General features: G+C 46.6%; 1 protein-coding gene across 1 annotated transcript in view; it reads right to left on the bottom strand.

The window, feature by feature from the left end:
* The window catches only part of LOC138661769 (cytochrome P450 2G1-like), a 74,951-nt gene that overhangs the window by 9,371 nt on the left and 38,349 nt on the right, over window positions 1-27,231 (bottom strand). The window lies entirely within an intron of this gene.

Raw genomic sequence — 27,231 nt, 5'->3', positions numbered from 1 at the left:
CACAAGAGTGCGTATGAGCCGCACTGGCGGGCACTGCAAACAAACGCTGTAATGTGTGCTGAGGGTGCAGGATAGCACTGTCGGGCGCTAGGTAGCTTCCACCATTCGCGAGCAGTCATCAACACTAGGGATGGGAATGATTCGGAGCTTTCATCCATCGACAGACATTCATCTACACACACACATTAGCAAGTTTACACGAGCGCATGGCTTAGCGGCCATGCAAACCTTTTATAGCAGTAGCACACCGGAACCTTCCAGATGTTCCAATAGGAGCCACAACAGGACCTGAACATGTGACCCCGACCTTCAATGGGAGGTCGTCCCATTGGCATGCTCAGTATGAGAAAAGCGGCACTTAGTCCCAGAAAGGCCTGCTCGCTTCTGATCAGTACTGGCTACAAAAGCAGAGCCAGGAAAGGCAGCAGTAACCAGTCGCACAATATCAGCTTGAGGCAGATGCTGGGACCGATGTCTCCGCTGAGCAGGTTCCACTGTGGCTGGAAAAGAATGGGAGACCGCAGTGGATATGGTTCGAGATTCCCCCTGTGCCCTTGTCCCTGGGCCTCACTATGTTCAAAGGCTGCAATGAGCATCAGAGCCCGAATGTACTCCACAGGCTCCCAGGTTCTGTCCTCTGGGCCCTGACCCTTCCAGTCCACCAGATCAAAGTTTATGCCACGTACCACCTTGCACCCCAAGATAGCGTTAACCTCATAATAGTCCGTGGATGAACCCGATGTCCCGGCAGATGACTCAGAAAACCGGGACATGTGAACGGTCTTTAAGAGGGACACATGAAAGGTGTCAGTCATACCCAGGCGTGGAGGTAGAGCCACACGATAGACCACAGGGTTAACCTGTTCCAGAACCTTGAAAAGCCCTAAGTATTAAGGCGCAAACTTAGTGGACTCAACTTGCAGCCTGATATTGTGGGCGGAGAGCCACACTAAGTCGCCAGGGGCAAAGGTCGGAGCGGGGCGCCAATGTATATCGGCAGAGACCCTCATTCTCTCCTTGGAAGCTTGGATAGCATTCTGTGCATGGTTCCAGATGTCCCATGCTTCCACTGCCCAGTTTGCCACCCTAGAGTCGGCAGAAGACACGGGAATGGGCACAGGTACCCGTGGATCCTGGACGCAATTAAGGAGAAATGGGATCTGCCCAGTGGAGTCGTCTATGGCATTGTTCAAGGCAAACTCTGCCCAAGTTAGCAAGGATGCACAGTCATCCTGCCTGGCTGAGACAAAATGCCGTCGATATGTGACCAGGGTCTGGTTTGCCCTCTCTACCAACCCATTCATCTCAGGATGGTAGAAGAGAGATTCAGCTTAATACTAAGTAGGCAACAAAGCTCTCTCCAGAACTGAGATGCAAACTGGGGACCCCGGTCACTGACAATCTTGTGTAAACAGAAGAAATGTTTGACAAACAATGCCGCCAAGGCTCGTGCAGAAGAGGCACTAAATGCACCATTTTAGAGAAATGGTCGGTAACTACCCAAATAGCGGTGCAGCCAAGGGACTTGGGTAAGCCTACCACCAAGTCCATCCAGACCATCTCCCAGGGCCTGTCAGCCACCGGTAGGGGTAGAGTAACCCAGCAGGATGTTGTCGATGAGACCTATTCTTGGTGCAGGAGACGCATGCCTGAATAAAGTCTTTAACATCATAGACCATATGCGGCCACCAGTACATCCTCGCCAGAAGCTCAGATGTCCTTTTGATCCCAAAATGTTGGCAAATTGAATGGCATGAAAGCCTTGCCCGCTGGCACGGACTCTAGCGACACCGGAGTCATAGTTCTCAGACTCTCAGAGAGAACAATTAGCTGAGGATCATCCTCCTCTGATGACACCACGGAGCGGGAGAGAGCATCAGCGCGAATGTTCTTCTCCCCAGATAGGAAATTAAGGGTGAAGTGGAACCAGGAGAAGAACAGGGACCATCTGACCTTGTGAAAATTCAGCAGCTGGGCTGTCTGCAAATATACCAAATTCTTGTGGTCAGTGTAGACTTGGAATGGAAAACGAGCCCCTTCCAGGATGTGTCTCCATTCTGAAAAAGCCAACTTCATTGCTAGCAACTCCCTGTCCCTGATGGAATAATTCCTCTCGGCCAGAGTGAAGGTCTTGGAGAAAAAGAAGCAAGGATGCTTCCGACCTTGATCATCTTTTTGGAAGAGGACTGTTCCAGCTCCGACAGATGAGGTATCCACCTTAATAATAAAAGGCCTATCTACATTGGGATGATGTAGAATGGGAGTGCTAGCAAAGTGGGACTAACAGATAAAAAGGCTTTGGAGACCTCCTCTGACCACAACTTGGGATTTTCTCCCTTCTTGGTGAGGGCTACCAAGGGAGCTACCAAAGTTGAGAAGTGGGGAATGAACTGACCATAATAATTAATGAACCCCATAAAGCGCTGTACCGCTTTGATAGAATGGGGTTTCTGCCAGTCCATCACTGCTTGTAGCTTGGCAGGATCCATAGCTAATCCCCAGACTGAGATGATATAGCCCAGGAAAGGCAAGGACTCCTGCTCAAACAAACACTTCTCCAACTTGGCGCAGAGGGAGTTTGCCCATAGGAGGTCGAACACTCTGCAAACATCTCTCAGTGGGAATCAATATCTGGAGAGAAGATGAGAATATCATCCAGATAGACTACCACCGAGGTGGAGAGCATATCCTGGAAGATATCATTCACAAAATCTTGGAAGACGGCTGGGGCATTACAGCGCCCATAGGACATCACCAGAAATTAATAGTGCCCATCTATGGTATTAAAAGCTATCTTCCACTCGTCCCCCTCACGGATGCAAATCAGGTTGTCAGCACCCCGCAGATCTAGCTTAGTAAATACCCTTGCTCCCCAGAGCCTATAGAAGAGCTCAGATATCAGGGGGAGATGATACTTGTTCTTAACGGTAATGGCGTTAAGACTCCTGTAGTCTATGCATGGACGTAATTGCCCACTCTTCTTCTGCACAAAGAAGAACCCAGCCCCTGCAGGTGACACTGACTTTCTTATGAATCCTCTTGCCAGATTCTCCTGGATGTACTGTGACAATGCCTCCATCTCCGTCTCCATCTCCGTATCAGTCCGTCATTGTTAGTTTGTTTACTGTATGTGATATTTGTAACTTGTATGTAACCCCTTCTCATGTACAGCACCATGGAATCAATGGTGCTATATAAATAAATAATAATAATAAAAAAAATCTCCGGGAGAGACAGGGGATAGATACGTCCCAGAGGAGGCTCTGCCCTTGGCAAGAGGTCAATAGGACAGTCATAGGGGCGGTGAGGCAGAAGGGTCTCCGCTAGGGTTGAGCAAAACCGATCGGTTAATTTCATAAGTCGCCGACTTTTGGCAAAGACGGGATTCGTGAAAGCCGAGCCGATCACAGTGTGGGATAGGCCACGCGGTCGGCGATCTTCACGCCAAAGTCGCGTTTCATATGACACGTTAAGCGTCATTTCTCAGCCAATGAAGGTGGTAGTTTTTTTTATCCCTACGTGGAAAAAGCTGTGCTCCCTGACTTCCTGTCCCTACACAGTACAGGCCGAATATTGTGCTTTCTGGCCTCACCCATATTCTATACTAGCCATGATAAGTGATAACCTTCCTCATTGGCTGAATTAAGTAATGTGATAGCTGAAGGACATTAACTGGAAGCCTATGCAGCTGCACCTGATATTATCCCACTTTCTAAGCCTTCAGCAGTGTGCTAAATGGTGACTTTGCATGTTTGGATTTGAACTTGTGAGTTTCTGCATATTTCAGGAAATTTGACTCAAGGTCAATTTTCTGAAGATCAATCCATTCACTAAGGTTGAGGGAAACGGATCGGTCATTTTCATAAGTCGCCGACTTTCGGCAAAGTCGGGTTTCGTGAAACCCGAGCCGATCCCAGTGTGGGATCGGCCACGCGGTCGGCGATCTTCGCACCAAAGTCGCGTTTCATATGACGCGTTCAGCGCCATTTCTCAGCCAATGAAGGTGGACGTAGAGTGTGGGCAGCGTGATGACATAGGTCTCAGTCCCCACCATCTTAGAAAAGGGCATTACAGTGATTGGCTTGCTTTCTGCGGCGTCACAGGGGCTATAAAAGGGCGTGCACACCGACCGCCATCTTACTTTTGCCGATCTGAGCATAGGGAGAGGTTGCTGCAGCTTCGTCTGAAGCAGGGATATTGTTAGGAAGGGAATATTAACCCCAAAACCGCTTGTACTGTAGCGATTTCCACTGTACAACACCACCTTTTCTTTGCAGGGACAGTGGAGGTTTTTTTTGGGTGCATCAGCTCTGTAGCTTATTAGGCTGCATTCTAAGGCTCCCTGATAGCTGCATTGCTGTTTGTACGCCGCTGTACAAACCAACTGCTTTTTTCAAAGCAAACATCCTGTTGCTCCTTCTTTTCTGCACAGTTCCCTTGTTTCTTTGTCCACACTCTTGTGTGCAGCAGTCTTTTTTATTGCTGCCATACTTGTCCTTTGATCATTGTAGGGAGATTGAAATTCTACTATGGAAATTCTACTATTGAAATTCTATTTTGTACAAATGTCTTTTTTCGGCCTTACTAACTATGTTACTATGGTTCTGTAGAAGAACGTAAATCTGGGGATTTATTATGATGGAATATAGGCTGAACTGGATGGACAAATGTCTTTTTTCGGCCTTACTAACTATGCTACTATGTTACTATGTTACTACAGCCCTTGTATTTTTAGATATATCTGTCATCCACTTTCTGCCACTCAAACTGTAGTGTAATACAGTGGACCAGATTTTTTCCTGCTGTCTCCCACACATAAAAAAGGGAGATTTATATTGCCACTGAGTGCATCTGCATCAGTCCTGTTTGTGGCATCTGTCATCCACTTTCTGCCACTCAAACTGTGGTGTAATACAGTGGGCCTGATTTTTTCCTGCTGTCTCCCACACATAAGAAAGGGAGATTTGTATTGCCACTGAGTGCATCTGCGTCAGTCCTGTTTGTGGCATCTGTCATCCACTTTCTGCCACTCAAACTGTTGTGTAATACAGTGGGCCTGATTTTTTCCTGCTGTCTCCCACACATAAAAAAGGGAGATTTGAATTGCCACTGAGTGCATCTGCGTCAGTCCTGTTTGTGGCATCTGTCATCCACTTTCTGCCACTCAAACATTAGTGTAATACAGTGGGCCTGATTTTTTCCTGCTGTCTCACACACCTATAAAGGGAGATTTAAACTCACAACAAGTTTGCGTACACCTTCTAACTGGTTTTACAGTACCATATAACGTTTGTTAGTTTGGTTACATTTTTATAAGAATGAGGAAGTCTGGTGGAAGAGATCGTGGCTGTAGTCGGTCATTGCCAGCTGGTAATGATGGTAGTGGTGGTGGAGCATCAGGTGGTCGTGGGAAAAGCAAGTCTCGAGTTGTTGAGCCAGCGTCATCGTCTGGTTACACATGGCCTCGAACGCTCCCTTTTCTGGGAGTAGGAAAACTGCTGTTAAAGCCGGAGCAGCAGGAACAAGTTTTGGCTTTCCTTGCTGACTCTGCCTCTAGCTTTTTCGCCTCCTCTTCGGAAAGTGCAAAATTTAAAAGCAGTGCGTCGTCAGTGGATGCTCCCGGTCAGGAACAAGTCGCTTCCTTGTGTCCTTCACCCAGAACAACAGAGAAGGCTGCGTCAGGCGACACAAAAGTTTACTCCATGGAGCTCTTTACAGATACCGTGCCTGGGTTAGAACGGGAAATTGTTAACAGGCCATGCCCATTACAAGATGAATCGGACATGGGGTGCACAGATGCACAGCCACAGCTAGATTATTATGCTGTTCCTTTGACTCAGATCACAACATTGCCCTCGCAGTGTACTGAGCCAGAATCTGACCCTGATGAGACTATGATGCCCCGTCCCGAACGCTATAGCACCGGCTTACACAGTGACACAGAGGAAGGTGCACAGGACATAGAAGAGGAGGTGATAGATGACCCAGTTGTTGACCCCGATTGGCAGCCATTGGGGGAACAATGTGTCGCCGGCAGTAGCTCTGAAGCGGAGGAGGAGGAGCCGCAGCAGGCATCAATATTGCAACAGCTTCCATCTGGCAGGCCCGTATCTGGCCAAAAACGTGTGTCAAAACCAAAAACAGTTGTAGGACAGCGTGGCCATCCGGTTAAAGTAGCTCAGTGTGCAATGCCTGAAAAGGTATCCGATAGTAGGAAGAGTGCAGTCTGGCAATTTTTTAACCAAGATCCAAATGATCAGTGCAAAGTCATCTGTAAGAAATGCTCAAGGACCTTCATCAGAGGTCAGTATTTGAAAAATCTAAATACAAGTTGCATGCGTAGACATTTAACCACCATGCACTTGCAAGCTTGGACTTACTACCAAACGTCCCATAACGCTGTTGCACCCTCTCCCAATGAAGCCAGTCAGCAACGCTACATTCCATCCCTCACTGTAAGCCCACCGTTTACCACACCACCTGCAGCAAATGTGGAGGTTTCGTCGCAAGGCCAAAGCAGTCAGGGAATCACCAGGTTCATAGTAGGAAATACTGTATGTAGGCCAACAGCAAGAATACCATCACCAACCCTCTCTCAGTCTGCCATGTCCACCGGCACCCCTTCTAGTTCCACCATATGCAGCTCTCCAGTCCAGCTCACCCTACAAGAGACTCTCATTAGGAAAAGGAAGTACTCATCCTCTCATCCGTGTACACAGGGTTTGAACGCCTACATTGCTAGACTAATCTCGTTAGAGATGATGCCCTACCGGTTAGTTGAAAGCGAAGCTTTCAAAGCCCTGATGGACTACGCTGTACCACGCTACGAGCTACCCAGTCGACACTTCTTTTCGAGAAAAGCCATCCCAGCCCGCCACCAGCACGTAAAAGACCGCATTGTCCATGCACTCAGGCAATCTGTGAGTAGAAAGGTGCACCTGACAACAGATGCAGACCAGTAGGCATGGCCAGGGTCATTACGTGTCCATCACGGCACACTGGGTTAATGCGGTGGATGCAGGGTCCACAGGGACAGCCATATTGGGACAGTTCTGCCTAGCCCACGGTCTAGGAAACAGTTGGCTGTAGGCGTTCGCCCCCCCTCCTCTTCCTCCTTGTCTTCCAGCAGAAGCGAGAGCTCGTCCACAGACCACAGTCGCACGACCACTCCATCCACAGCTGCCACTGTTGCACACGAGGTGTCCCATTATGGAACAGCTAGTGGCAAGCGTCAGCAGGCTGTGTTGGCAATGAAGTGTTTGGGCGACAACAGACACACCGCGGAAGTTCTGTCCGAGTTCTTGCAGCAAAAAACTCATTCATGGCTGGGCAGTGTACATCTTGAGGCAGGCAAGGTAGTGAGTGATAACGGAAGGAATTTTATGGCTGCCATAGCCCTTTCACAACTGAAACACATTCCTTTCCTGGCTCACACCTTGAACCTGGTAGTACAGTGCTTCCTGAAAAGTTATCCGGGGTTACCCGACCTGCTCCTGAAGGTGCGAAGACTTTGCTCGCACATCCGCCGTTCGCCCCTACACTCCAGCCGTATGCAGAACCATCAGCGATCTTTGAAGCTTCCCCAGCATTGCCTAATCATCGACGTTGCAACAAGGTGGAACTCCACACTGCACATGCTTCAGAGGCTGTGCGAACAGAGGCATGCTGTTATGTATTTGTGGGAGGATACACATACACGGGCAGGCAGTTGGATGGCAGACATGGAGTTGTCTGGTGTGCAGTGGTCGAAGCTACAAGACCTGTGTCAAGTCCTTCAATGTTTTGAGGAATGCACACACCTGGTTAGTGCAGATGACGCCATAATAAGCATGAGCATCCCCCTAATGCGTCTGCTGATGCAAAGTTTGATGCACATAAAAGAGCAGGCGTCTGCAGCCGAGGACGAGGGAAGCCTTGATGACAGTCATCCATTTTCTGGTCAGGGAAGTCTACTGGACGAGGTGGCGGGCGAAGAGGAGGAGGACGAGGAGGATGATTGGGATGAATATTTTTTGGATGAAGAAGCTTCCCAGGGGGCAATAGAAACTGGTGGCATTGCAAAGCCAGGTTAAGGGTTTTTGAGGGAGACAAGTGACGTTGATTTGCCAGAAAGTGCTCCTCAACCTAGCACAAGCAGTGAATTGACAACTGGAGCATTGGCCCACATGGTGGATTATGCCTTGCGTATCCTAAAAAGGGACCCCCACATTATAAAAATGATGACCGATGACGATTACTGGTTGGCCTGCCTCCTGGATCCACGATATAAAGGAAAATTGCAAAATATCATGCCACATGAGAACCTTGAACAAATATTGGCAACCAAACAAGCAACTCTTGTAGACCGTTTGATTCAGGCATTCCCAGCACACAGCGGCGGTGATGGTTCTCACACGAGCTGCAGGGGGCAACAGGGATAGGTGTTAGAGGTGCACAAACCAGAAGTGGCGTTGGACAGAGGGGTTTTCTGACCAGGTTGTGGAGTGATTTCGCAATGACTGCAGACAGGACAGGTACTGCAGCATTAATTCAAAGTGACAGGAGACAACATTTTTCCAGTATGGTTACTAACTATTTTTCCTCCCTTATCGATGTTCTCCCTCACCCGTCATTCCCATTTGATTACTGGGCATCCAAAATAGACACCTGGCCTGAATTGGCCAAATATGCATTGCAGGAGCTTGCTTGCCCGGCAGCTAGTGTGCTATCAGAAAGAGTATTCAGTGCTGCTGGTTCAATACTGACCGAAAAAAGGACTCGTCTGGCTACACAAAATGTTGATGATCTAACCTTTATTAAAATGAACCACTCATAGATTTCTAATTATTTTGCCCCATTTTTCCCGGCTGACACCTAGATTTCCTGTAAAAAGGTCTTGCTTTTGGACTGGTCTTACTGACTGGTCCAATTTCTCAATTTGCAGCTGCTGTATGTCCAGCATACGACATGTTTACACCTCCCTAAATGGGCTGACTCCCCCCACGGGGCCGTGGTCACCACTTGGCGCAAGCACCCGTGACAGTGCCGTTTGTCTGAAGAGGTGGGTGTGCCCACTTTTGGGCGACGGCACTGGCACAGGGTCCCTCATAGTACAATGAAGTGTCTCTGGCGGTGGTGGTGCGCACCCAACATCAGACACACCGTTGTAACATGAGGGGCCCTGGGTCACGAGAGAGTGTCCCCCCCAGCTCAAACAGTGCTATACCACTTGCAAAATTATCTCTCACTGTTCCACCACTGTTTAGTCTATGCGGTTAAATCCTTCAATGGCACTGACAATACCAATTTGTTGACATGTATGATGCTAGTTAAAATATTCAGGTGACTCCTTCCAATACTCCTCCGCTGACCACACCAGTGCTGCCTGTGTACCCCTGAAACCTATTTAAACCTGCATAGAGCCAACTTTTTTTATTTTAGACCTAGTTAGTCTGTCTGCGGTGCCTCCTTCCAATACTCCTCCGCTGACCACATCAATGTTTCCTGTGTACCCCTGGAACCTATTTAAACTTGCATAGAGCCAACTTTTTTTTATTTTAGGCCTAGTTAGTCTGTCTGCGGTCACTCCTTCCAATACTCCTCCGCTGACCACACCAATGCTGCCTGTGTACCCCTGGTACCTATTTAAGCCTGCATAGAGCCAACTTTTTTTTATTTTAGGCCTAGTTAGTCTGTCTGCGGTGCCTCCTTCCTTTTTTTATGTTAGAAACCACACGCCCCGGAAGAAGAATTATATTGAAACGCGCGTAGGGCAGTTGGCAGGTTCTGTGTCTGGTGAAACGTGGTAATTATATTATATTTTGATTTCTCTGGCATTTTATCCACAGGTGCCAACTAGTGTTTGTCAATAGCATTGGTATATTTTAGTATCAATTCTGATACAAATACACTGCACTGTTGCGCATCTTTGCAGCTTAATAGCTAGTTACCATTTAGCATACATACTATGTTTCAATGCACAAGTGTTAGTATGTGGACTTAATGACAGCCAATTAGTTGGTACATAGGTGGCGCCTTCTTGCACAAACTGCTGCTATATACATCCAGCAGCAGCTACTATTGAACATAATATGTAATACATTTAGGCATGATTGCTTAGTATACGGTTTTGTAAACTGTCTATGTGCACATAGGGCGCTTCTTAAGCACAACTGTTTTTCATCAGACGGTTATCCTCTACTATGACCATCACACCATTTTTTAGGCTATTTACCATATAGTATTTTAGGCCTAATTAGTTTGTCTGCGGTCAGTCCTTCCAATACTCCTCCTCTGTCTACACCAATGCTGCCTGTGTACCCCTGGAACCTATTGAAACCTGCATAGAGCCAACTTTTTTATTTTAGGCCAAGTAAGTCTGTCTGCGGTCCCTCCTTCCAATTGTCCTCCACTGACCACAGCAATGTTGCCCGTATACCCCTGTAACCTTTTTTAAACTGCATTGAGCCAACTTTGTGGTGTAAGGCCTACTACCAGTGTCTGTCTGCGCCACTCAATACAGCTGTCCTCCTCTTAAATAGCTGAGCTGCAATTGTCAGGTTTTCAGCCAATTTTAATCTAACAACTGCATTGGGCCTACAAGTTTGGTTGGGTTCTAATAACGGTGTCTGCCGCTCCAAGGTGTTCTCCAGGTTGCCTTTCCTGAGCTTCAATCTTCAGGCTCTCGTTAAATAGTTTTTAATTCAACAACTGCATTGGGGCTACAAGTTTGGTTGGATTCTACAAACGGTGTCTGCCGCTCCAAGGTGGTCACCAGGTTGCCTTTCCTGAGCTTCAACCTTCAGGCTCTCGTTAAATAGTTTTTAATCTAACAACTGCATTGGGGCTACAAGTTTGGTTGGGTTCTACAAACGGTGTCTGCCGCTCTAAGGTGTTCTCAAGGTTGCCTTTCCTGAGCTTCAATCTTCAGGCTCTCGTTAAATAGTTTTTAATCTAACAACTGCATTGGGGCTACAAGTTTGGTTGGGTTCTACAAACGGTGTCTACCGCTCCAATGTGTTCTCCAGGTTTCCTTTCCTGAGCTTCAATCTTCAGGCTCTCGTTAAATAGTTTTTAATCTAACAACTGCATTGGGGCTACAAGTTTGGTTGGGTTCTACAAACGGTGTCTGCCGCTCTAAGGTGTTCTCCAGGTTGCCTTTCCTGAGCTTCTATCTTCAGGCTCTCGTTAAATAGTTTTTAATCTAACAACTGCATTGGGGCTACAAGTTTGGTTGGGTTCTACAAACGGTGTCTGCCGCTCCAAGGTGTTCTCCAGGTTTCCTTTCCTGAGCTTCAATCTTCAGGCTCTCGTTAAATAGTTTTTAATCTAACAACTGCATTGGGGCTACAAGTTTGGTTGGGTTCTACAAACGGTGTCTGCCGCTCCAAGGTGTTCTCCAGGTTGCCTTTCTTGAGCTTCAATCTTCAGGCTCTCGTTAAATAGTTTTTAATCTAACAACTGCATTGGGGCTACAAGTTTGGTTGGGTTCTACAAATGGTGTCTGCCGCTCCAAGGTTTTCTCCAGGTTGCCTTTCCTGAGCTTCAGTCTTCAGGCTCTCGGTAAATAGTTTTTAATCTAACAACTGCATTGTGGCTACAAGTTTGGTTGGGTTCTACAAACGGTGTCTGCCGCTCTAAGGTGTTCTCCAGGTTGCCTTTCCTGAGCTTCAATCTTCAGGCTCTCGTTAAATAGTTTTTAATCTAACAACTGCATTGGGGCTACAAGTTTGGTTTGGTTCTACAAACGGTGTCTGCCGCTCCAAGGTGTTCTCCAGGTTGCCTTTCCTGAGCTTCAATCTTCAGGCTCTCGTTAAATAGTTTTTAATCTAACAACTGTATTGGGGCTACAAGTTTGGTTGGGTTCTACAAACGGTGTCTGCCGCTCCAAGTGTTCTCCAGGTTTCCTTTCCTGAGCTTCAATCTTCAGGCTCTCATTAAATAGTTTTTAATCTAACAACTGTATTGGGGCTACAAGTTTGGTTGGGTTCTACTAACGGTGTCTACCGCTCCAAGGTGTTCTCAAGGTTTCCCTTCCTGAGCTTCAATATTCAGGCTCTCGTTAAATAGTTTTTAATCAAACACTGCATTTGGCCAACTAGTTTGGTTGGGGCCTACTAACGGTGTCTGCCGCTCCAAGGTGTTCTCCAGGATGCCTTTCCTGAGCTTCAATCTTCAGGCTCTCGTTAAATAGTTTTTAATATAAAACTGCATTTGGCCTACTAGTTTTGTTGGCCCTACTAACGGTGTCTGCCGCTCCTTGCTGTTCTCCACTGAACAAAGCAGTGCCGCCTGTTTACTACTGTTACCAATTTTGAACTGCATTTAGCCTACTTACTGATTTGGGCCTACTCACTGTGTCAGCCTCTCAATACAGTTGTCCTCCACTGAACAAAGCAATGCCGCCTGGTTAGTCCTGTTACCAATTTTGAAATACATTTAGCCCACTTTATTATTTGGGCCTATATCTGTGTTTTGTCCTCATCCTGCCCATTGCCCAGCCAGTGCTAGATGAGTCTGCTGGTACATTGACCCAGACCGCTACATTCCCCTTGCACGCTACACAGCCAGAATGAGACCCTGCTGAAAGTCAGGTTCCCCTTCACGCATACTATACCACCTTACACGGGGACAAAGAGGAAGATGCAGATGAAAGTGCAGGTTCCTTCATCAGGTGGGGGGGTAATACTCGTTGGTGACATCACTGGCACAGGGCCCCTCATAGTATGCAAAACTGTCGCTGCTGGTGGGAGGCGCCCCCACCGTGCAAACACACCGCCGTACTTTGAGGGGCCAGTGCCAATGCGAACGAGTGGGCCCCCCCTGCTTGCTCAGGATCACAGCACTTGCAAAGTTGAAATACTTACCTCTCCCTGCTCCACTGCTGTGACGTGCTCCATGTTTCCTAATCCCATTAAATACTTGAACCAGCCATACCCCCCACAACTTTAGCCAAATGACCCCCAATTTCCAATGCCTAACTATTATTATAAGGTAAATTAAGATTGACAAGCTTCAGTAACAAGAATGGATTTTTTGCCATTAAAATGGGCACTGTAGGTGTTTTCCTGGCCTCCACTCACTGCCGACTATGCTTCCCCATTGACTTGCATTGGGTTTCGTGTTTCGGTCGATCCCCGACTTTTTGAGGTAATCGGACGATTTCACTCGACTCGACTTTTGATATATTCGGGTTTCATGAAACCCGACTCGACCATAAAAAAGTAAAAGTCGCTCAACCCTAGTCTCCGCAGCTCTCTTGGAGAAAACATCCGCATAAAACCAGTAGTGTTTGAGAAGAGAGCTAAGATCTGCGGGTATCTCCGTATTGGCAACCTGATTGCACTCCCTCTGACATCTACCTTCACAAGATTTACTCCATCCCAGAATTCTCCCAGAGGACCACTCAATATGTGGGGAGTGGTAATGCAACCATGGTATCCCTAGAAGAATCTCATCTATTCCCTCAGGAATGACGAGAAGGGAAATGATCTACTGATGGAATGGAGACATGGAGAGTGAAAAGAGAATAGTCTGATGTGTAATCTGTGAAGGCAGTGCCGACCCATTCACCAGTCTTACGGTCACTGGTTTGGCTAGCACAACCAGGGGTATTGCATGCCGTTGGGCAAAGGAAGAAGACATGAAATTTCCCTTTGCCCCGGAATCCACACAAAGCTCAACCATAAAAGTGGAAGGGCCAAAAGTAATTGTCCCTATGAAGGACAATTTGGAGGAAAATGCCGCTGTGCCTAGTGAACCTCCTCCTACAGTTACTAGACATGGTCGTTTCCCTGCCGCTGTGGACAATTCTTGGAATAATGTCCTGTCTGCTGGCAGACACTACAGACCATGGGTGTTCGAGCAGCCCGAGACTTAGGACCTGCTTGAGAAACCTCCATGGCCTCATAGGGCTCAGACGCCTGGACAGGTGACTCCAGTGGTTTGGTGAAGGTAGGCACCAACCAAAACCTCTGTCTACACTGAGCTCGTTCCAACCTTCGCTCGTTAAAACGGAGGTCTTTGCGAGTAGATAGAGTTATTAACTCCTCCAGTGTAGCAGGAATCTCTCTAGTGGCCAAGGCGTCCTTTACATGGTCAGGCAGTCCTCTCCAAAACACTGGAATAAGGACTTTATCCAGCCACTCCAGCTCATATGCTAAAGTCCGAAAGTGGACAGCAAAATGGCTGACCAAGGACAAACCCTGTGTCAATGCCAACAGTTGAAGCGCCGAATCATGGGTGACACAGATCTAAAGACATGTTTCAGAGTGGCCAGGAACCTTGGAACACTCTGCACTACATGATCATCATGCTCCCACAGCAGCGTTGCCCACTCCAACGCCATGCCCGATAGAAGGGATTTAATAAATCCCACATTAGCCCATTCCATGGGAAAACGTGTAGCCAGGAGCTCAAGATGTAGAGCGCACTGGTTCACGAATCCCCGACACATCTAACTGTCTCAAGCAAACTTGTCTGGTAATGGGAGATGAGATAATGTCGGAGCAGGGGTGGCAGATGACAAACTGGCTGCAGCCACGCAAGCAGCCTGCACAGCGACTGCGGTAACATCCACAGCCGAGGTTGTGCCCTCAAGAGCCGCCAACCTAACTTCCAGCTGCTGGATGTACCGTTGTAATCGCTGTTCATCCACCATTACTAGTCACATCCTGGCGCTAGTGTAATGTTAGGACTGACGGAACGCACCAAATAATAATAATAGAGAATATGAGGTGTGTCCGCAGTCCGGGGTCCACCGTGCAGAGATGACAACCTGCTGCTCGGTAATGGCGAACTATATGGCGGTATAGAGAAAATACATGGGTTATCTTCACCCGGTAAGAAGGAAGCGAACCCTGTTAATTCACAGAGACCGCGCAGAGAGTGTAAGCTAGAGTCACAGAAGCCTGTTCCTAGATTCGAGAAGAGTTCCTCTAGACTTGCTACACTCGACACTGCTACCATGATGTCAGAGAAGAAACAATATAATAATTAACCGCACAAGAATGCATACAGCGCCACACTGGCGGGCATTGCAAAGAGACACTGTAACATGTGTGAGTGTGCAGGTTAGCATTGTCGAACGCTAGGTAGCTTCCACCATTCGCGAGCAGTCATCAACACTGGGGATGGGAATAATTCGGAGCTTTCATCCATCGACAGACGTTCATCTACACACACACGTTAGTAAGTTTACACTAGCGCATGGCCGAGTGGCCATGCAAATCTTTTATAGCAGTAGCACACCGGGACCATCCAGATGTTCCAATAGGAGCCGCAACAGGACCTGAACATGTGACCCCCGACCTCCAATGGTAGGTTGTCCCATGGGCATGCTCAGTTCTGGCTACAAAGGCAGAACCTGGAAAGGCAGCAGTAATCAGTTGCACAGTATCAGCTTGAGTCAGACGCTGGGACCGACGTCTCTGCTGAGCAGGTTCCACTGCAGCTGGAGAAGAACGGGAGACTGCAGTGAACATGGTTCGTGATTCCCCCTCTGCAGTGCTGGGAACTCGACACCTAACAACTTGGATATGACATAGTGTGGGATCCTGCAACAAGTTTATTATCTCTGAAATTGGAGCTACTCCAATACGAGGACGCAGTAATTACATGCCACATCCTTTCAGCTACAAGAGTCAATATAGCAAAGAATTGGAAAAGTGTTACAATTCCTTCACTGCAGGAGACAATGAGAAAAATTCATTATAATTGTATTATAGAACACATGATAGCCAGTAGCCTGGGCAGGGTTAAATAATTTAAAGTTATCTGGGAAAAATAGTTTATTTACTCAAAGTACTCTTGTGATTGATAGAAATTAAAACTCCTAACATAAATATCCATTATAATCCTTTGTTTACAATTAGGCAGCACAGAATACCTGGTATTTGTTATGTAACATTACAAATTGTCAAGGTGAGCACTTCATAACTGACATTACCAAAAAGAGCAATTATTTGTGCTATTTATGTAAGTCTGGGTTATTGTTAAACATTTTCTGGTTCCTTGTACGCAAATAGTTTGGAATATTGACCATATCTTGTACTATTAGTTAATGATTGGAATTATTTGTATGGCTGTTGTCAATGTATCTTCTTACTCTGGAACCAATAAAGTTTATGTTATATAAAAAAGTGCTCATATCACAACTATAGCAGATAGAAGAAGTAATTTGCAATCCCCATGCTGTCTAATGAATATAACCTAGAGTAAAAACATAATGCCTATGCACACCGTAGTAATTAATGGTAACGCATGTAAATATTAAAGTGTAAAGCATTATGGAATATGATGGTGCTATTTAAGTAAGTATTAAAAAATGAGACATTTATACAATATCAAAAGAACCAACAGAATATGCCATAATGGGCCTGTGCATTGTGACGATACAGCATTTAATCTTAATTATCCAGACATAAATTCAATAATGCAGCAGTCATAAACTGTTATCTTTATGTTGAATTTTCTTGTAGGTTGAATTTACATTTTTAACTTGTTATTTACCTCTTATATCAGCTCCCATGATTTATTGTACTGTTATCTTTGCAAAACATGGATGCAAGGTCACTGAACAATGATGTTTGCTAATATGTTGATTACACATTATACCAGGCCATGCAGTTTGTTGACTTGCAATCAATGAAGGGTAAACTACAAATAATCAAATTATGCGTGTTAACCTCATTACCACTTGAACTTGACCTGTGGATGATGGCATTAAGGATGACAGTTGTGAACTATAAAAAGGGGATGTGCCTGTGTTACAAGACATCCTAGAGATCCAAAGAACCAGAGACTCCCTACAAAACCACACCGAAGAACACTCTACAAGACAGCAGCCAAGACATCATTGCCCAATCACAAGGGACACAGATTTGACATTCTACAGGATGCCAGCTTAGGGGACTACGGCTCAGGCAGAAAGAATACACATTTGCTCCATTGACCATCACTGAATCCATGGACCTACCATCACCTGACTCCATGGAAATGTACGGATAAGCCAGGTTGTGACCCTCCCTCCTACATGGCGTTGTACCTCAATGGACTGTCAGCTTCCTAAGCTTATTGTTACATCATTGCCTCCTCTCTGTGCCTGCCACAAGTGGGATAGTTGGCCCTGGAAGCTCTGAAATCACAGCTGTTCTTTTCCCAGCGAGTCAACGGAAGTGTGAGTCTCTTTTAATTTTGCACCATCTTGAGTATTTTACTGGGACTGTTCTATGTGTTATTTGTCTGTTTTGTGGTTGAATAAAGTATTGCCACACTGTTTTACCCTCACCCTGTGTTGTCTGTGTAGAATTATGCCCACGGTAAAAGGAGAGAGGGCATTGGTTGGGATCATACCTGGTCCATGTGATTTTGGCTAGCGGACTACAGCACCCGCTGACCCCCCGTGTATCCATATGTATGATAGATGCAAGTTCCACTTCCAGACTCCTACTGTACCTATTAGGAGACTGGTGGGTTCCTCTCTCTTTATCAGTACTCCAGAGGGGAGAAGACCCTGCATGTGACTTTCTCCTTATAGACTGCAAGTGTAATATCATTGTTATACAACAGATTGGCAACTCCCATTATCTGAAATGGAAAGAGCCAGATTCACAGGCAGCTACTGACAACTAATATACACCTTTATAAAGTGACAATTAGTGGTCAAGGGACACCATTGTCCTAATATATGATGGTCACAGATGGCTATACAATACATCATTTGTACTTACTAATCCCTGCTCCCAAGCTGCTCCTCTTTGCTCTGATTTGACAGCAAACTACTTAGCCATATTGTTGGAGACTATCAATGACTAGAGACTAGCAATGGCACCACAGACCGCATCTTTCTCCCAGGCTGTGTTTTGTGGCTTATTAAATACTTCCTTATGCTTCCATTTCCAAAGAAATATTTTTTGTGGATTTAAATAAAATTCTTGAGATTAAATTTCTTATGTTGTTTCATCACAAGTACTGTAGTGTTGAGCATTCCGATACTGAAATATCGGGTTTTGACCGATATTCGCTGTATCGTAGTTCCGATACTGAGTTCCGATACTTTTAGAATATCAAATACCGGAATCGAAAGTTCCCATAATGCAATGAGCCAGTTTGATTTTATTCAGCCAATGAGGATACTAAGAAGTGTGGGCACATCCTGCTAGATATATTAGACATGTTAACTAATGGCATGGCTGTGATTGGCTGCTGAAGTGATGTCATGATGCACTATAAAAGCCGCCGCCATTTTGGGTTCACTCTGCTGTGAATTTACTTAGGGACAGGACGCTGCAGTTCTGACTCTGAGGGACAGTTTGAGCTAGCGATTTGCTTTATTGTGCTTTACCAAGGCTACTTTAGCACTGCTGTCTGAGAAGCTTTCTTTTGCCTTGCAGCGCTGTTCACGGCTGTCTGCGAGTGCAGCTCATGCTGTAGTGTGTTCTGCAGTCACCTCCGGTTGTAGTCAGCTCAGCGTGCATCACTGCCTCAAACATTGTCCTTTTTTGCATTCGTGCTGCTCATTTTTCCTGATTTCTCCTATTAGTTTGGTTCCATCCGTACCAAGCTAGATTGCTTGCAAACACTGCATAGGAATAGATAGAGGAGCCTTTCTGCAGCCTTGCAGCGCTAGTGCACAGTTCTCTGCAATGTTCACGGCTGTCTGCGAGGTCTGTGTGTGTGAGTGCAGCTCACGCTGTAGTGTTTTCTGCAGCCACCTCCGGTTGCAGTCCGCTCAGCATGCATCACTGCCTCATACATTATCCTTTTTAGCATTAGTGCTGCTCATTTTCCTGATTTCTCCTATTAGTGTGGTTCCATCCGTAACCAGCTAGATTGCTTGCAAACACTATATAGGAGTAGATAGAGGAGCCTTTCTGCAGCCTTGCTGCGCTAGTGCACAGTTCTCTGCACTGTTCACGGCTGTCTGCGAGGTCTCGTTGTGTGAGTGCAGCTCACGCTGTAGTGTGTTCTGCAGCCGCCTCCGGTTGTAGTCCACTCAACGTGCATCACTGCCTCATACATTGTCCTTTTTTGCATTCGTGCTGCTCATTTTTCCTGATTTCTCCTATTAGTTTGGTTCCATCCGTACCAAGCTAGATTGCTTGCAAACACTGCATAGGAATAGATAGAGGAGCCTTTCTGCAGCCTTGCAGCGCTAGTACACAGTTCTCTGCAATGTTCACGGCTGTCTGCGAGGTCTGTGTGTGTGAGTGCAGCTCACGCTGTAGTGTTTTCTGCAGCCACCTCCGGTTGCAGTCCGCTCAGCATGCATCACTGCCTCATACATTATCCTTTTTAGCATTAGTGCTGCTCATTTTCCTGATTTCTCCTATTAGTGTGGTTCCATCCGTAACCAGCTAGATTGCTTGCAAACACTATATAGGAGTAGATAGAGGAGCCTTTCTGCAGCCTTGCTGCGCTAGTGCACAGTTCTCTGCACTGTTCACGGCTGTCTGCGAGGTCTCTGTGTGTGAGTGCAGCTCACGCTGTAGTGTGTTCTGCAGCCGCCTCCGGTTGTAGTCCACTCAACGTGCATCACTGCCTCATACATTGTCCTTTTTTGCATTAGTGCTGCTCATTTTTCCTGATTTCTCCTATTTGTGTGGTTTCATCCATATCCAGCTAGATTGCTTGCAAACACTATATAGGAGTAGATAGAGGAGCCTTTCTGCAGCCTTGCTGCGCTAGTGCACAGTTCTCTGCACTGTTCATGGCTGTCTGCGAGGTATGTCTGTGTGAGTGCAGCTCATGCTGTAGTGTGTTCTGCAGCCTCCTCCGGTTGTAGTCTGCTTAGTGTGCATCACTGCCTCATGCATTGTCCTTTTTTGCATTAGTGCTGCTCATTTTCCTGATTTCTCCTATTAGTGTGGTTCCATCCGTATCCAGCTAGATTGCTTGCAAATACTACGAGTATAGGAGTAGATAGAGGAGCCTTTCTGCTGGCTTGTGCCCTGCAGCCCCAGCCAGATTAGTATTATCCTATTTTATGGAGCCTCATCTATTGCATTGTAGGTTACCTTCCTGCATTGTAATAGCTACACAAAGTTTGTGATACTATCGGTTTTACATCTTTGGGCACATCCAGTGTCTTTTTGTGAAAAAAAAGGAAATAACGTTCACCAAACACTCCACTTCACAGTTGTGTAGGCCACATTAGCTCATATTAAAGTCTAGTCCACACTTTATAAAATTAGTGTGTCTTATACCTGTTAGCAAGTGTTCAGGAATAAGCACACTAAGCCCTCAGTACTTTTCTGCCTATCTTTATCAGTCTACCAAGATGAAGAAGGCAGGGAGTAAGGCACGTGGTCGTGGGCGTGGAGTTTCTGCAGGGAGAGGACATGGGGATTCTGTGCCTACTGTGGGCACCATGTCAAAACCAGAAAAAAGAATAGACTCATGTGGTATGCACAACCGCAAGAAAAGTCAAAAACATATATATATATATATATATATATATATATATATATATATATCAAAAAACACCTTTATTACACCTCAAAAAACAATTAAAAAAAAATTTTAAACATGAAAAAACAATACTGTGCATATGCCATACCCCCAAAAAACCACAAATGGAAGTCCCCTCAATATGCCAACATACCAACATTATATATGGAGTATCCCCTTAAAAATAACCATTAATGCATTAACAGCCTGTATGTATCCGCCTAATGTAGAATATGCCCATAGAATACCACCATCCGGAACCGGTGTACACACTCCTGCTGTGTGTCCACACAAAGTTCTCCAATAAGGGTAATAATGCCCCAGGGAATCAAGATAGATACAACCTGTCACTGGTCGGATGGCAGAGATAAGCGGAGCCGTATAAAGTTTAAAGTGCAGCCGGCATAAGTGGTGCAAGGTTTCTAGCCAGGGTCAAATCCCCATAAGGCAAATGGAGGGACCAGCACAATAGCCCAAAAAGAAATACAGGGGGTATGGAGCACACAGGCCCCACGCGTATCGCTGCCTTAGCACCAGTGACTCAGCATCCCCCAGTTTTACCAGGGAACAGTCCTTTATGCGCAGTTTTGTAGGAGCTTGCCATACCCCACTGCTGCGGGAGGACCAAATTGAAGCGGTTGTCGGATGGATGGCAGATAACGCATCGACTTCAATTAGTTCCAGATACTCTCAGGTCCTGAGCACTGAAGAGCACCCATCTGTCTCTTCACCACCTGCCAAATTGCCCAGACAGTCAGAGAGCCCTGGACAGGAGCCATCTATACTTCTGTTCTCTGAATCTCTTGGCTTGGAAAGAGGGGGCCAGCCAAGCAGCAATATAGAATTTGAAGAGGAGGTAGTATGCAGTGATGTGCAACAGCTTTATCTCTCTGAATCTGAAGAGTCGGGTGGGCCAGTGCCTACGGTCAGCACACCTCAGTACACATCTGATGATGAAACTCAGGTGCCACTTTCTGGTGCGTACTGTGCTGTCGAGACTACCCAGGAGAAGCAGTTGTTTGAAGAGGGTAGTGTAGATGATGAGGTACAGGAAGGTCCCACCACCTCAGCTCTGAGGAAGAGATTCCCTGAATGGCCAAAAAAGGAGGGAGAGTGAGGGGACAGACTCGGTTGCCTGGAGCCTTCACTTCGGCACCCATTAGGAGCATGCATCTTCCAAAACCCAAACCGGACACTCCCGAGACTTGCAGTGCCTGGTCCTTTTTTGACACAGTTGCAGATGACATTTTCTTTGTCAAATGCAAGCTGTGTAATCAGAAAGTGAAAAGAGGGAAAAGTGTCAGCAACCTCAATACCACAAATATGTGGAAACATGTGCGGACCAAGCTCATGGTGGAGTTACAAAGACACACTGAAGGCCTAGGCCAACCTACAGCGCCACCTACCACCTCTTCAGCTTGTGTTGTAGCCTCTTCCTCCAGCTCACACACAGCTGGTTTGGCTTCCTCACAGGATCACCGTGGAAGAACCTCTGGCACCTTTGTACAGAGACACAGTGTCATTCCACCAACAGCACCACGTTCCCTGTCATCCTCACACTCCCAGGCCAATCTACAGCCATTGGTAGCACAGGCATTGGAGAAAAGGCGCCCATACTTGGCAAACCACCCCCGAGCACAGGCTCTGAATGCTGTCATTGCAAAACTACGGTCCCTTGAAATGCTATCATTCAGGCTAGTGGAGACTGACACTTTCCATAACTTCATGGCATTGGCAGTCCCACAATACAACGTGCCCAGCTGCTTTTATTTCAGCAGGCAAGCGTCTCTGCAAAAGCAAGTGAAAGGAAAAATTAAACATGCGCTACTGAACGCCGTCAGTAGCAAGGTCCACCTGACCACCGATGCGTGGACCAGTAAGCATGGACAGGGACGATACCTTTCACTGCCCATTGGGTAAATGTTGTGGAGCTGGGTACAGTCTATCTCCAGTCACGGTCTACCTCCACATGGACCCGTGAACGCTTACCTCTTACGACCGATATGAGCACAGCCATGGCCAAACATCAACAGGCCGTATTGAAATTAATTTATTTGGGGAATCGAAGCCGCACCGCGCAGGAGCTCTGGAATCCCATCAAGCAGCAGAGCGACGTGTGGTTTGTGCCAGGGAATCTCCAGCCAAGCGTGTGACAATGACCGACATCTGGTGGCAGCTCTGGGCCTAGGCAACCTCACTCACATCCCATGTCTGGCACATGTGCTTAACTTGGTCATGCAGAGTTTTTTGAGGGACTATCCAGATCTTGATGCACTGCTGCACAAGGTCCGCATAGAGTGCGCTCACTTGCGGCGTTCCAGCATGGCAAGATCGGGCATTGCCGCTCTGCAGAGCCGATTCGGCCTTGTGGAACATCACATCATATGTGACCCACCCACCAGGTGGAATTCAATGTTACATATGTTGGAGAGGTTGCGTGAGCAGCAGGCAGCAGTAATGGAGTACCAGCTGCATCAGGCGCAAACAAGTTGCCCTGTGCTCTGTTCACACTTCACCACCATTGAGTGGGCCTCTGTGAAGGACATCTGCCACGTTTTGCATGCCTTCGATGATTACATGCGGATGGCGAGTGCAGATGATGCGCTAGTCACCATGACTATCCCCCTTATCTGCCTGCATGAAAAAACACTGCAAGCACTAAGGGAGGAGGTTTTGGAAGAGGTGGAGGATGAGTCACAAAAGCCATCTGCTTCTGGACAGTCTGCGCAACATGGTTTCTCACAAAGGCCTAGGCAGGGGACACTTTGTGAAAAGGAAGAGGAGGAGTCAATGGAGAAGGAAGACATCTGTCCAGAGGAGGGAGGTACCTAATGCTCTAGTAGTTAGTATGTAGAGCGAGGATGGGGTGATGCAGAGCAGGCAGAGATCACGCCTCAAGCAGGGGACAGCATTTCTTGGCCAATTGGCAGTCTGCAGCACATGGTTGATTTCATGCTGCAGTGCCTGAGAAACGACCGCCGCATCGCCCACATTCTCAACAAGGCTGATTATTGGGTGTCTACCCTCCTAGATCCTTGCTACTGGGACAACTTACAAAGCCTCATAACACCATTGAACCGGGAGCGTAAAATGCAGGAGTACTAAGACGCACTGGTGTATTCCATCATGTTCTCCATTCCACCCGAGAGCAGTGCTGCTAATGCTTAACAAAGCAGCTCAGTGCGTAGAGGCAGTGGAGGAAGCTCTGCACAAAGAGGGAGCAGAAGCAGCGCCTCAGCACGGTGGCGCAGTGGATAGCACAGTAGCCTTGCAGCGCTGGAGTCCTGGGTTTAAACCCCACCAAGGACAACATCTGCAAAGAGCTTGTGTGTTCTCTCCGTGTTTGCGTGGGTTTCCTCCAGGTACTCCGGTTTCCTCCCACATTCCAAAGACATACTGATAGGGAATATAGATTGTGAGCCCCGTCGGGGACAGCAATGATAATGTGTGTAAACTGTAAAGTGCAGCGGAATATGTTAGTGCTATATAAAAATAAAGATTATTAATAAAGATTATTATTAAGACCAGTATGGCCCAAATATGGCAAAGTTTTGTGTCCCCGCCACAATTATCTACACCATCACAGATGGCTCCAGTCAGCAGGAGGCCATGTTTCCATCAGATGGTGACAGACTACATGTCTTGCCCTATCAGTGTACTCCCAGATGGCTCTTCCCCCTTCAAGTTTTGGGTTTCTAAGCTGGATACATGGCCAGAGCTTAGCCAGTATGCATTGGAGGTGCTGGCTTGCCCTGCTGCAAGTGTATTATCGGAACGCATCTTTAGTGCCGCAGGTGGTGTACTAACAGACAGTTGCATGCGACTATCCTTCGATAATGTTGACCAGCTTACTTTTCTGAAAATGAACAAGGCCTGGATCTCGTAGAAATTTGCCAGTCCTCTTCCAAAATAAATAATTGTTTGGCAACAGTATCCAGGTCTCCTGTTGTGTTCATGTTTCTACCACCTGAACTGTAATCCCTGGGCTCCAACACTGCCAGTTGCTGCTCAGAAGTGCCGTCTGCACAGTCAACACATGCTCCACTGTTATCGGGGTTCAGTAACGTCAGCTTATCCCCTGCTGTGTGTCCAGCAATTTCTCCTGCTCTGTCCACATTTACACTACTACTGATTTTAAACTTGCTCCAATTAGGCCTCTGCCTCCACTCTGTTTCTAGTATTTACCCTGGGCTCCAAAACCGCCAGTTGCTGCTCAGAAGTGCCATCTGCACAGTCAACACTTGCTCCTGTGTTATTGGGGTTCAGTAACGTCAGCTGATCCCGTGCTGTGTGTCCGGCAATTTCTACTGCTCTGTCCACATTCACACTACCACTGATTTTAAATTTGCTCCAATTAGGCCTCTGCCTCCACTCTGTTTATAGTATTTACCATGGGCTGCAGCACTGCCAGCTACTTCCCGGCAGTGTCTTTGGCATGGGTACTCCCTCCTGCCCAGCCTGGTTCCAGCACGCCAGCTGTTTCCGGGTAGTGTCAACGTCACTTTGCCTCCAATATGTTTTCCTGTCGTGGTTGTGGTCGGGTTAGCCGACTCTATGGTGCCTGTAGTTTAGGTGCTTCCCATGTGGGCTGCGGGATATGGCAATGAAGGCTGGTTCCGTATTGCCAATAGGACAAGCACCCCATGTAGGACTGTGGGTTTCAGTAACTTCGGCCGGCTCGCGGCCTTGCAACTTATTTTTTCATGTGTACCTTCTGCTGCCTATCTGAGTTCCAGTACCATTAGCTGTTTCTTTCGAAGTCAATCTTGAATATGTCCCCCTGGGTTCCAGTAACATCAGCAGGTTCAAGGCAGTGCCTTTGGATTAGGTGCCTCCTTCTCAGTATCAGAGTTTCACCAACGTCTGCTGGTCCTTGGTAGTGCTTTCTGACACAGGTAGCTCTGCTTAGTAACCGGGTTCCAGTACCATCAGCTCATCCTCGGTAGTTCCATTGGCTCTTGTACCTTCTGCTACCCATCCGGGTTCCAGTACCATCAGCTGGTTCTCGGCAGTTCCTCAGCCTTCTTGTACCTTCTGCTACATTTCCAAGTTCAAGCTTTTTGAAATGGTTTATGGTAATCACTCTGGATCTCCCTGACGATGACTCTAAAGACGACGACCCTGAAGACCACCCCTAAGAAGACGACGACCCCGAAGACGACGACCCTGAAGACGACGACCCTGAAGACCACACCGAAGAAGACGACGACCCCGAAGATGATGACCCTGAAGATGATGACCCTGAAGACCACCCCGAAGAAGATGACGACCCCAAAGACGATGACCTTGAAGAAGATGACCTTGAAGACCACCCCAAAGAAGACCAAGAAGATGACCCTGAAGAAGATGACCAAGAGGACAAAGAGCAAGAAGACAACCACCAAGATACAGAAGAACAAGAGACAGAAGACCAAGAAGCGGAAGAAGAAGCTGCAGAACAAAAACCAGAAGAACATTAAGCATAAGACTAGAAAACAGAGCAAAAGATATTATCTAAATTATAAGCAGAAGAAGACTAAGCAGTGTATGGGGGTGAGTCTGTTCCTCCTCGTGGTGCCCCTGGAAAATACCTGCTGCTGCAGGCCAAACTGAACGCGGACAAATCCTGTTGTAAATCTTTTGTGACAGGCAAATCAGAAGGTGTAATCTTCAAACTTTTATGGATAACAACTACAGGAATGCCTGTCACAAATAAGAATATGATGAAGAAGAATATGAAGAAGATGAAGAAGTAGAATATGAAGAAGAATAATAGCTGAATAAGAAGAATATGAAGAATGTAAAAAAAAAGAATAATAGGAAGAAGTTGAAGAAGAAGAAAATGAATAAGGTGAAGAAGAAGTTGATGAAAAAGATACTGCTGCTGAGGATGATGAAGGAGAAAGTGTGAGAGAAGTAAAAAAGAAGGTGAAGAGCATGGAAGTAGTGAAACATAAATATCTGACAAAATATAAAAAAGCTTAACATAGTCAAAATCTTTGTAACTCCGAATGTCTTAAAAAAAAATAAATTCCTGCTATTCCATTTAATTGGGCTAATCCTCTATGCCTTTAATGTCTCCTCCACCTCCCCCAATACATTCTACATTATTCTTAGTTGTTTTCCTTCATGTAGAATTAACCTACAAGGAAAGAAAAGGTTTTTTTTTTCATTCCGATATTTGTGTCCCATTAACTTGCATTGGTTTCAGGTATCGGAATCGGCGATATCCGATATTTTTTGGGTATCGGTCCGATCCAATCCGATCCGATATTTCCCGATATCGGAAGGTATCGCTCAACAATAATCACAAGCCATTTTAGTCAAAAAGCCTTGCAGACGGAGACACAATATGGCATCACGCAGAGGGAAGGTTGCAGTTTGTGGTGCTGAAGCTGTCAGTACTTTGAAAGCTCAGTGACCAGTCTAGTGCAGGGGTGTTCTAAGCTGTGGGCATTTTGGTTGACAGCTTGGCTGTCCAGTCTGAGACTGAGAGCTGCTGGCTGTCTCTAGGTGTTCATTGTCCTAGGTGAGTGTCCGGTTACTTACCTTTGCTGTTAGTTCCAGACCTCTGCCAAATGTAGCTTTATCTAAGAGTGGTTGGTTTTCTCTGTGCCTAATATTTTGCTAGATGATCTTTTGTTGCCTAACCTTGGACCTTGCTATGACCATCCGTCTGTTTAACCCTTGCGTTCTGATCTCCTATCTTCTTGGTATTTTGACCTTGGTCCGTTACCTATGCTTTTATCTCTTCCCTCTGTTTATGACGTTTCCTCTTGGCTTTTGACCTCGAACTCCTTGACTATCCCAACTCATGTCTTGTCT

Source organism: Ranitomeya imitator, chromosome 2 (genome assembly GCF_032444005.1).
Source record: "Ranitomeya imitator isolate aRanImi1 chromosome 2, aRanImi1.pri, whole genome shotgun sequence".
Classification (NCBI taxonomy): domain Eukaryota; kingdom Metazoa; phylum Chordata; class Amphibia; order Anura; family Dendrobatidae; genus Ranitomeya; species Ranitomeya imitator.
The sequence above is the reverse complement of the archived record's forward strand: the minus strand, read 5'-3'. Positions and strand labels throughout refer to the sequence as shown.